Genomic DNA, 13,246 nt, shown 5'->3' with positions numbered 1-13,246 from the left:
TTCCAATATGGCTGCACTATTTTACATTACTACCAGTAATGTGAAAGGGTCCAATTTCTCCACATCCTGAAAATGCTAGGTTTTTGTTTTTTTTTTTTTTTTGTTAAACATGCTAGTGCGTGTGAAGTATCTTGTAGTTTTGATTGGAATTTACCTAATGCCTAATGGTATTGAGGATCTTTTCATTTACTTACTAGTCATTTGTCTGTCTTCTTTAGAGAAATATCCAATCAAAATGGTTGCCACTTTTTGTGTTATTTTTTAAGAGTCTTTCAATATTCTGATACTGGTTTCTTATCAGATATACGATTTGCAGATAATTTCTCCCCTTATGTGGGTCTTTAATATACGATATTGTCTCTTTATGCTCTTCTAAATTTTATATCAACTTTGCTTGATCCATCTGTTCATTAAGTATCCCAAAGTTTGAAATTCTACATCTCTTCCTTCTTAATTAAAAAATTTTTGTAAAGAAAAAAAAGTTTCTATAAAGAAAATTTAATGCCACCAAACCTTTCCTACAGTTCGTGTGGGAAAAGCAGGACAAATGCCTGAGTTTTCCCTTCTACTTAAACATTTTCAAGATGATTAATTGATTTCCTATCATTCCCCAAATTTACCAAGAAATTATTTTAATTTTCAAAAATTGTTGGGGCGCCTGGGTGGCGCAGTCGGTTAAGCATCCGACTTCAGCCAGGTCACGATCTCGCGGTCCGTGAGTTCGAGTCCCGCGTCGGGCTCTGGGCTGATGGCTCGGAGCCTGGAGCCTGTTTCCGATTCTGTGTCTCCCTCTCTCTCTGCCCCTCCCCCGTTCATGCTCTGTCTCTCTCTGTCCCAAAAATAAATAAACGTTGAAAAAAATTAAAAAAAAATTGTTAGAAACTTACAAATTTAAACACGTAGTGTGGCTTTTAATCCTTTGAAGTTATTATCCAAACTGATGCTTTACAGCATGCCTGTCTGAGTTGATCTTTAAGTTTGTTCCTGAGTCCTTTTGTTATAATCCAGGTAGTTTGTGATAGCTTCTTTTCTTTGTGTTATGCCCAAATATTCTGTACTTTCTTTGTATTTCTTTCCCCTAACTTGGAGCTCTGGTTCTTTACAGTGAAATTGAATTTGTACATTATGATTTGAACAGAAGTGCTCAGTGCTACTAGGTTGATCATTATTTCTAGGCTTTTTCAGTGGACAAAGTGAGAAAATTAAAAAAAAAATGCTATCCACTGGGTACCCATTTAATAAAACTAATTATTCATTTATTTTAACCTATAAATCAACATTAGAGTCTCAGGGAAAACATGCCAACCTTGCCACTAATGATAAGATTAGTAAATCATATTTAGTTTATTTTTTCAGTTTTTTCAATCCTTGGAGTATAGAGATGAATTAATGTATTTAAAAATCATTTAAAGGAAAAAAAGTCCTTTGTTTTTAAAACTTTCTTTTTCTTTTAATATTTATTCTTGAGACAGAGAGAGAGAGAGGCAGAGATTGAGAGTGCAAGCAGGGGAGAGGCAGAGAGAGAGGGAGATACAGAATCAGAAGCAGGCACCAGCTCTAGGCTCCAGGCTCCGAGCTGTCAGCACAGAGCCTGATGCAGGGCTCGAACTCAGGAAACTGAGGAACCTTGAGATCATGACCTAAGCTAAAGTTGGACGCTTAACCGACTGAGCCGCTTAGGTGCTCCCCCAAAATTCCTTTATACACTTGTTCTTTGTACTCAATATAAAGTTAGAATTATTGGTTTTATTTTTCTTTAAATATTTAATCTCTGCTTATTACACTGAACTTCATTGTATAATAATATAACATACTTGCATGATTAAAAATTAAATATATATAAAAAGAAATAAAAACTAGGTCTTACTCTTCTTCACTTATTCTCTCCCCATACATACCACTGAAAATATGGATTATGTATTCATTTTAGCAGTATGATTTAAAAAATATGCATAGATTGATACTAATCTCTATCTTCTTAAATAAACAGTAACATATTAAGACACATTTCTCCACTTAAATTTTTCACTCAACAATAAATCCTGACGATCACTCTGTAGGATTATCAGGATGTATTCCTTATGCTTCATTACTGGTGCATATTGCAATCATGTAATAGTGGTAATACCCACTATTTGGAGGCATTGTATTAAATTTATAAATTAACTTCAGGAGAATATCTTTATAATGTTGATCCTCCCTAGGAAAGAACACAGCATGTTTGGATTTATGTTTCATTCAGAAGTATTTTGTAGTTTAGCTCATATGAATTTACACATCTCATATTAACCTAGATATTTTCATCTATTTTTCTGTTTGTGTGTTTGTTATACGATATAATTTCTTCTCTTAGAATTTGTTTCTCTTTGTATCCATGAAGGCTATTGATTTTTCTATGTTGTTTTCTGAACCAGCTACTTTACAGAATTCACTTAACTTTTAGATAAGTTTATCTTGATTCCTTTAGGAGGTTATCAGATATATATTATCATATGCAAATAGAGGCACTTTTATTTCTTTTTCTGTTTTTATGCCTCTTAATGCTTTCACTAGCCTGTTTGCATTTGCTGAAAATATGGGACATCCCTTTTTATTTATTATTATTATTATTATTAACGTTTGTTTCTTTGTGAAGGAAAGAGAGAGACAGAACTTCCAAGGGGGAGGGGCAGAGAAAGAGAGAGACACAGAATCAGAAGCAAGCTCCAGGCTCTGAGCTGTTAGAAAGCTAACAGCTGTTTCCATATTAAGAGAGAGGGTAACTATTGGGTTGAGATATTTTATTGAGTTATTTAGCTTATGTGGGTATTAAATTTTGTCATATATCGGTACCTATTGAGAGGATCATTTTTTTTTCTTCTAAGATATTTTAATATGAATTGTGAATAGATTTCCTAATATTGATTGCCCTTGCAACAGTGGTGTAATGCTATATAAGTTTTAAAAAGAATATTAAATTCTCTTTACTAATATTTTATTTAAGCTTTTTGTATTGGTATTTAAAAGGGAATTTGGTATAAAGTTTTCTTTCATGGCTGTGATTTTTTCCCCCTGGTTTTTGATCAATGTTATGCTTGTTTCATAAAGGAATTGTGGATATTTTTACTTAGTGTTTCCATGTTCTGGAATGATTTAAGTAGCATTGACAATGACAATTGACAACCTTAAAAGGTTTTTGTTGTTGTTGTTGTTGTTGTTGTTGTTGTTGTAATTTCTTAAGAACATCTCAGCCATAGATCACATTTGCTTTTTATTTGTATGAGTGTGTATGTGCATGTGTGTGTGTGGGGGGGTGTCTTTATTTATAGTCATCTTGGTCTCTAGTCTTACTGTCTCCAATTTGACTCAAATCTTTATTACCAGTGATTTTTAAAATTCTTTCATGTAGGAGTTAACATTTATTTGAATATATGTGTTCAGAGTAGCTTATTTTTTGTTGTCATTTTGTTTTTCTTTCCATAATTTTGAACAGCACAAAGTATCTTTTCTGATTTTGTGTGTTTGTCTTTTCTTGTTTGTTTTTGAAATTAAATTATCTATGAGATTTTAGTTTGCCTGTCCCTCCAAAAAATATTTCAATTTGTTTGTTCTGTTGTTTTCCTGTTTTCTAACTTATTAATGTATCCTTTTATCTTATTGCCTTATTCTTTGTACTTTATTTCTGTGGACTTTATTCTTCTTCTTCAACTTTTGGGTTTAATGTTTTATTCATTTTTGTTTGGTTTTAATGCTGAGATTTTTCCTTTACTAAGTACTTTTGATCTATCTCATTGCTTCTGTGTCATGTCTTATTATTATTATCAGTAAATTTCAAATTTTTAATTTATTCTTGGATGACAAATGAATTGTCAAATAGAATATGTATGGTTTTATTATTATTATTATTATTATTACAGTGGAAAAGACTTGTTTTAAAATAACATCTGGTGTTATTACACAGTAGTGATAGAACACTATTTAAATTACATGTTTTGAAATATGGGATATTCCTTGTAGCCTGAGATATGGTCATTTGGTAATATTTTTCTAATGAGTGTTCATTATGCATTTTGAAAAGAAAGTTTAATTTCTAGAACTGGAGTTCACTGGATTTTATATATATATGTGTATATATATATATATATATATATATATATATTATTGGCCCTTAAAAAGTCTTAATTTGTAGCCAGTGATTAACATTTGTCCTTCTTGGCAGAGAGGTGAGCAGTGGGGGCGGGGGCACCTTTAAAAAATATAGTCCTGTTTTTGGCAAATAGGGAGAGAACAGAAAGCTTTCCGTGTATCTGTTTCTTGTCACCTGCTTTCAGCTCAAAATAATCCTTACATCAAAGTGACATATTTTTGGGTAATATATTCTGCTACCCTACAGCTGTTAAGTTTTTTATATTATCACTAATATTTTGTCCACTTCATCTGTCTTCAGTTGAGAGAGATGTGTTAGAGTCTCCTACTATCAGTCTGTATTCTATATCTATTTTTTCTTACACCCTATAATATCTGCTTTATAAAAGCTGCTAGGTTATCTGGAGCCTGGATGTCTAAACAGTTTTCTACTTTTATAATTAAAGCTTCGTTTCTGAAATTAGTTTTAATTTTTTAAACTTACCTAAATTCTTCCAGTATACTCTTTCAAATTACTCTTTTTCTCCAACCACCTCATTATAAGTTTATCTAATTCTAATATATGCTATTTTTTTGATTCTTATAGTATTCTCTTAATTTCTTGAAATTTATTTTAAAATATTTTATAGTAGCTTTAATCTACTTTGTTATAATTTTCTTATATTCTTCTAGTATCAGCACTAACTAGTTTTAGAATATTTCCATGTAAATGCTTGGCAACAAACAGAAGTAGTGCTGATTACATATATATTATAATTCATCCAAGAATAACCCCATTAACATTTTACTGCTGATGCAAAATCAGTGGGGTTGGGCAGTATAAGTGCTAGCATTTAGCAAACAATCAAAGCAGTGACACTAAATAGAACTAGTAGGCACTGCACTCTTCATTGTCATATACTTACAGGAAAACAAAACAAAACAACCAAACTAGTGTCACTTAAAAATGTTTCTGATGAAGCAATGAAAAAATATTAACCTTATTAAATGTCAACCAACAAGGACATGTCTTTTTAATATTTGGTGTGATTAAATAAGCAATATGCATAAAGTGCTTTTCCTGCATACCAAAGTATGGTGGTTGTCTTGAGGAAAGGTATTTTTTTGTGTGCCATTGTGTGATTTGAAAGCTGAACTAGTTATTTTTCTAGTGAGACACCATTTTTACATGAAACAAAAAATTACCGACTGATAAACTATGTTTATTCAGACTTGGATTTTTGAAAGAAATATTTTTGAAAATTAACAAATTCAGGCTATAATTTTGAGAAAAAGCTGATTGTATTTGTTATCTGTAAAAAATCTGTACTTTCAAATGAACATTAAAATTTAGGAAGGGGCACCTGGGTGGCTCAGTGGGTTGAGCATCTGACTTCAGCTCAGGTCATGATCTCAGTTTGTGAGTTTGAGCTCTGCGTCGGGCTCTGTGCTGACAGCTCAGAGCCTTGGAGCCTGCTTTGGATTCTGTGTCTCCCTCTCTCTCTCTCTGTCCCTCTGCTGCTCACGCTCTATCTCTCTCTTTCTCTCTCAAATATAAATAAACATTAAAATTTTTTTTTTAAAAATTAGGAAAAGGTAGTTATCTTACACCATGATCTTGACAGCTTTTCAACATTTATGAATTTTAGGGTGAGATTATTAAGAATGTGATTTTTCATATCATAAGATAAAATATATAAATATCTGCAAGAATTGCCTGATTTAGTGGATCAGTATTTCCACCATGGCCAGTTAATGATGATACAAAATCATGCATCAATTGCAAGTAGACCCCAACAGTTTCTCATATTTTGGGGGCTTTGTCCTGAAAGGAAATTTTAGTGGATCATTTTAAGAGTTCAGAGATCCCCAATTACTCTAGCACCATTTGACTTTACCTCCCAGCAGTCGACTTCCCCATTCACTGGAGGCTTGAAGCCACTTTCCATTGTCTGCAGCTGTTCTCACATTGCGTCTTTAAGCTCTCCAAACTCTCTTCTCCTTCCTTCTGTTTCCTTCTGTACTACTGCTAGTACAACACAGGTTTTTTTATTGTTGTTTTTTTTTTGCTCCACTTATATTTTGGGGACTATGGATGTGCTTGGTCACTTAATTTTGTTCTAGATGCTGGCCATATGCTTATTGTTTTTGTTGTCTTGACACTTATATTTACTTTTGTGCAAATGTTCAGGGACGTTCTAAAACTATGTTACTGCCATCCTCTCAAAATTCTCCTCCCCAAAGTAACATGAATTAGAATTAATAATAATAATAACAACAACTCTTGATATGGGACTCTGCTGCTTGATGTCAGTGATGATGTATTGATAGCCCAAACTCCATTTGCTAAAACTAGGGCTAATATTTTACTGGTAATTACTACAGTCATAAATGATGTGTGCTCTTTTTCTCAAGACAAAGATCTGACTTCAGTTAGCATGTTTTGGGGCGCTTGGGTGGCTCAGTTGGTTAAGTGTCAGACTTGGGCGCAGGTCATGATCTCCTGGTTCTTGAGTTCGATCCCTTCATTGGGCTCTGAGCCTAGAGCCTGCTTCTGATTCTGTGTCCCCCTCTCTGCCCTTTCTCAACACACACTCTGTCTCTCTCTCAAAAATAAACATTAAAAAAATAAATATATGGTTAGCATGCCTTGCTTGTGATTAAATATTTTAATTATTCCTGTAAAAAAGTGTAAATGTATATATTTTATTTATTTAGGTAAATTTAAACCTCAGAAAGACATGAAAAGAGACTGGATAAAGGAATTGGAAGGGACCTGATTTGTTGCCCTCTGCAAATGAATATTTTCTTCCATTATTAATAAGATGAAATTGTTATTAGAACTTTTCCTCTTCAACAAATTTTTATATGCAAGCAGAAATAGTTCAAAAAAGAAATAGCATTATCTAATCACATATTATAAAAGAACTACTCAATTTGTAGCATAAATCTTAAACTGTGAGAGCATATTTTTCCCCAGAGCTCAAAAGAAAACTTAAATATGCAAACACAATCTGTGAGATCCTTGAGTAAAGACATCATCTTTATACATTGTTGAACCCCTGAGATGTAGTAGAAATTGACATTCAGAAGGTACTCCATAAAGATGTTTTGATTTTCTGAAATGAGAGGCCTACTTGAATTAGTGAAAACTACATTCAAACACATATGCTGAAAATAAGATTTATAATTTCATGTGCAGTTGAACATTTAGAAATGGAGTAAAATTTGTGATTTGCAGCAGGAGGGCCTTATCCCACTTCTTAAATATGTCACTGAAAATGCAGTTGAGCACATTGATTGACTGTATGTGAAGAGTAGATTCCCTATTTTCCTAGTTTCCAAATGGAACACATTAGTCTGAAAAATATGACTTACTATGTGAGCAATCTTTCTTTTGAAAAATAGATCAATGAAACCACAGAATTTACATAAACCGATGAGGTATCAAAGGTAATCATTTAAGTCCAAGTTGTTATAGAACAAAGATTCATCATTATGAGTCTAAAATATTGAAAGAAAAAAATGAGTAAATATCACTAGTAACTTTTAACTGAGGCTGTATCTTATTTAATTTATGTTTTATATGTATATTCATATCTCTAAATGTTTAAATACGAACCAAGTGTGAATGCAAGCAAGAAAGGAAGCAAGCAATTTCCAAGAAAAATACCATGCCTGTAAGGAAACCATTTCAGTCAGAAGTAAGAAAAGAAATTTTCGTATGGAAAAGGGTTCTTAAAGGGAAGGATAGAGATTGAAGACAAAGCAGCAAAAATTAGCCATGAATGAAATTGCATGTAAGAGATCTCAGAAATTGACTAGACATACACTTAAAACTGATTAAAAAATAAGTAAGTAAATAAGTAAATATAGGCCAAAATCTATGGTTGATCATATTCCTTGCCCAACTTTCAGCATATCTCCACAAAATGTTACCTGAAAATGGTCTTTTCCATTCACTTTTATTTCTTAACAGAAACCATTTCAATTACCACATTTTTAAATGAAAATGTAATATTTTCAAGTATAAATGTGACTATATTTAATTATATTTGCCAAATATTTACAAATAGATATCTTAGGAGAATAGTTTTTTGGAAGAGATTAGAATTTTACCTTAAACAAATACATGTTTCTCAATACGGGTAAGATTTTTCTCTTTCTCTTTTTTTAAACAAATTTTTTAATGCTTATTTTTGGGAGAGAGACAGAGAGAGAGAGACAGAGAGAGACAGAGAGAGAGAGAGAGAGAGAGAGAGAGAGAGAACACGAGTGGAGGAGGGGCAGAAGGAGAGGGAGACACAGAATCTGAAGCAGGCTCCAAGCTTTAAGCTGTCAGCACTGAGCCAGACACAGGGCTTGAACTCATGAGCCATGGGATCATGACCTGAGATCATGACACTTAACTGACTGAGCCACAGAGTCTTTCTCTTATAAGATTAATTCACTTTGGTATTATTTAAACTCTGTATTTTATATTTTAGGGGAAGTAAAGAACCTTCTTTCTCTATTCTCCTAGGTTCTCTGACTGGGACCCTGCAAATTAGATTGACTAAAGACAGATTAACGAGAGAAAAGCAAGCACTTTATTAACACATGTGGTTCACAAATGTACAGGAGAAACTCAGTGATGAATAACTCAAAGGGGTGGTTAGAACTTGGAATTATATAGCATTTTAACAAAGAACAACAGATTTGTAGACAAATGACAATTCGTAAGAAAAGGGCTTCATATTTCCAAGAGAGACAAACCATAGGAAAGTAAATATATAGGGACACTGATGGAAAATAAGGGCTTTTTAATAAGGTTTATTATGTAGATTCCTCTTAATGTCTTTTATGGACTGGTAAGATTCACCAGTGATTAGAGCCTAAGCCTGCTTTGATGCAAATTGAAGATGAGGTGGGGTGGGCAGAAAGCTGTTTTTGCTTCTTTGTGGTCTTCAGCTCAAAATATTTTTTTTGCCAAAGTGACATATTTTGGGTGACATATTCTGATCTTCTACAGTATAAGTGCTTTTGGATAGATAAACCAAGACCAAAATTACCTCTTTTACCTATTAGAGTAATTAATACAAAGACAGCTTACTGGCATGGACAATGTAAATTCATGGGCTGGAATGTCCAAAGAGGATCATGAGTGTGTAGAAACCTTTTAGGAGCATGTGGGGAAGAGTGTTTAGTGTCCTGAAAGGTGGATTCGTCTTCCATCTGTACTCCAACCATCTCTGTGATCTTGCCAAGTTATATCAACCAATATTAACATGAGTGTTTATTGTCCTTGAACTTGTGGTGAATAAGATGAATTTATCTTAATAGTTAAAATTACTCTTTAGAATTTACATTTGTATCTTTCAGATGTTGTCTTAGAGTGGAGGACTGTAAAAAGGTCAATTAACAATTGATAAAGAGTAGGCAGATTGTTTCAGTGTGTTTTCAAGAGTGTTATAAGGCTCTTCTGATCAAAATGTCTCTTGCTCATCTGGAATGATACTTAAAATTCCTCCCATTGAAACTGTTCCTTTAGATTAAGTGATTGTCTCTAGACGGCCTTGAGTGGAATGGAAAGCACCATTATAAAGGGTAACACATTTACATTAATACAAAATCTTTGATGTAAAGAGGAAATAGAGTAGGGACATGGGGCATGGACTATTAGAACATTTCAATGAAAGGAGTCTTGCTGGGCAGGAAAGACCCAGCAAGTGTTAAGGTGGTAGACTTTACAGCAGCAAGAAGAAACACAGTGCTTTGAAAATAAGAACAAAGGAAAGTCTAGAATTATTTAATGTTCATTTACTAGAGGATGGGGATAGTTAGTGAGCATATAGTACCTCTGGATGTGCATTGCTAACACCCTCCTCAACCATTTTTCCCTTCCGTATCTCTATTCCAGACTTCTTCATTTAAACTTTGAAGATTCCTCTCTGCAAGTTTAGTACATGGACTGACTCTTCCATTTCCTTTTTAATGCTTGAGGTTACCTTGTAAATATTTTACCTACTTTGGTCATAGAAATTTTCCTAGGATTTGCAATGGCTTCTTTATATTTTATTGGTGTTGAGCAGGGATCTTACACATGATGCCGATATATAAGCTCAGTGACGGATGGCCCAGTACAGTGGTTTAATGATCTGATAATATAAAGTTCAGTGTTACTAAAAGAGATAAAACATTCAAAGGACTTAACATGGTGTCTGGGTGATAGTTCTTTACTTTTATGTAACTAATCCAGATGGTCATTTATTATGAAGTGGTAAAATAAATAATTTTCTTAAAAGTATTTTTAATTTCTTCAGCCAAAAGCCCCATATTTTGGTTTTGGAATTATGAGGGATTTTGATACATCCATTGATTATCTCCAAGATTTAACACAGAACCAGGAAAATATAAAAGATCGCTGAGTATATGTAGATTGATCAGGCACATTAATAAACACAATAGATTCTTGTGTTGGTTTTCTGAACAAGTTTTCAATTTCTGTGGATCTTGATACATTTTAATTGGTTAAATCTTATATTAATGTCATATGGTGACTATTCCTAGTGTCAGGAAACCCCTGGAAAAATCCAAATGTAAACATTTGAAGTTAACAAGAACTAGTGATTTCGGAGGTACAAAAATAGAAATTAGTTGAAAAATAGAAAGAGGACAAAGCAAATAATAGTCACTGCTAAAATTATTTACATAGTGTTTTGGAATCTAAACTATACTTTTTCAAAAAGGTTTTAGTGCCAATGCATATTTTTTTAAACTTGGTAACTAAGACTGTATTGACTGTAGAGAAGATAAACTTGAGATGAATTGAGAAAATAGATTAATTTCATAGTTGGGTCAATTATGGCAAGAAGTCCAAAATGAGAAGTAGTCACAAGTAGGAAAATCTAAGTGGGAAGCCCTTCAACACTGAGAAGTACAGGGAGTTCCTACAGGATAGTGAATTTGTAATAAGTCTTAAGGCGAGCATATATGGGAATCCTGGAGTACATGAGAAAACAAATCATTATGCTTGGATGATACCAGTATCTATTAACAATTTACCATAACATTCATTTAGCCATAATATCCCATCACCCAATCATTGTAAATTAAAACATAAACGAGTAGTATAAAGGTACTCTCTGAGGGGGCTAAATCCATAAAATGTACCCATTACTCAATCATTTCACATAAAGCAGAAGATTCTAGGGGTAATTTCCAAGGACCACTCAATCTCCAAAGGGGCTCTGTTAACTAGCCTTTCAAAATAAGAATGAAACAACAGAATAATAGAGGTATTTTTGAGATTTTTTCCAATGGTTAAATTCTAGGGTTCTAAGAAATAGAATATTTTTAAAGACTATCAATAGACAATCATTTTTTAAAGAGCAAAGAAAAATTATACTTTGGGGTTTAGGGTTAAAGAAGAGCAAATTCAAAAAATGACGAAATACTTAGTGGATATAACTCAAATTAATACTAACAATCTAAATGTCATGATCTTTCTCCAAACTGCTAGTATACAACCTAAACTCTGAAGTCTCTTAGCTTTCTATCTCTTGAAATTTCCACTTATCTTAATAAGTATCCATCAGGTATAGAGACCACAAAGTACCCTACAAGTTTTCCTATCTAATTCTGGTTTTCTCTTGTTGATGTCCTTGACTTAGGAAGCAACCAAAGGATGCCTCCTTGCTCTCCCTGTCATTGTTGCTCTCTAAAGAGAGTGTGACCGCCACTTGTGTTCTCTCCACATTACCAAAGTTGCCAAAATTGTTCTGTAAGTAAGTCTAGAGTTTCTGGCCACATTTTATCATTTAATCCTCAATACTTACTCTCAGTTTACACATACACACACACACACCTCACCACACCCCGAAATGGTTTTATCAATGCCAAGAGTTTCTGTATCTTAGATTTCTGACCCCTCGGTTTATAGTTGCTTGGACCCATTCTAAGAAATCTGGTAAGGAACCAAAGACATTCTATTGACTGGTTTTCCCAGAATTGAATTCCCTAACTTTACTTGTTTCTCTAAAGGAAAGCCTTCATGACATTGTCTTTCAAACATTTCCAATATTTTAGAAGTAGGCAAAATTTGAATCTCAGCATTGAATTTGAATGTTGAATATCGATTTGTTAGAAGAGAATATTTCATTTGCACCAAACATAGAAACTACTTAAGCAGGCATAAGGAGAAAATAAAGGATGTCTAATTACAATGTATAGAGACTCAAGCAAAGTCATCAGGATATGGTCCATTGTTTTATTGGTTGGACTTTCTATTTTCTCTCCTGGTTTCATTCTCTCAACATTGTGAGCCCTACCCATCTCAAGGTTTATATCTTATCAGTTGGGTTTCAATGAGGATAGAATTCTCTTCCCTTGGTAGTTCCAACAAAAGCCTGAGAATGCATACCATTAGCCTTTTGAGTTATATGGCCTTTCATGGATCAGTTGTTATGGGTATAGGAATTATATGCCCTGAATGAGTAGGCCTGACTCTCCTTAAATCAGTAGTTGAGGTCAGCCATATGTGTGACTTCACGAACTGAGACAGAGGAAGAAGGTATTCCCATTGGAAAACCAAGGCACACATACTGAAAGAAATGGTAAAGAATAGTAGGCATCTGTGCTCACTGGTACTGATAAAAAATACTCTTGGTGTAGTATCTTTATCTTTACCAGTTGAGGAATTTTCTTGCTAAAAGATAATTTTCTTATTAAAAAATAAGGAAGAAAAATAAGTTCAAATTTCTATTTACACGGTTTTCTCAATTCATATCCTTGGGACATAGGCTTTATCCGTCCTTTGCACTGCTTTTGAGAAGGCAAAGCATAATTTTAACAAACACATTTTCATCTTTTCCAGCATTTGGCCTTATGACTTTATATCATCCGTGTAAATGTTATAGGAATTGGATTGACCATTTGCAAAGAGGAAAAAAAGCTGGCAATGTGTGTTGGTAGAGAATCAATTCTAGAAACAAATAGAGTATAACCCCAGCCTGTTAACCTTAGTATTTAAGCAAATATCACACATTCTGACAGTGCATCATAAACAGATACCTCTTCCTCATAGGAACCCCCTTCCAGATTTGTGAGTATGGGGGAGTTTCCCATGTTAACCTCATCACCGTAAGTAGAAAATTGTTAGGGT

This window comes from Felis catus, chromosome C1 (genome assembly GCF_018350175.1).
Source record: "Felis catus isolate Fca126 chromosome C1, F.catus_Fca126_mat1.0, whole genome shotgun sequence".
NCBI classification, from domain to species: domain Eukaryota; kingdom Metazoa; phylum Chordata; class Mammalia; order Carnivora; family Felidae; genus Felis; species Felis catus.
This window is presented reverse-complemented; position numbering follows the sequence as displayed.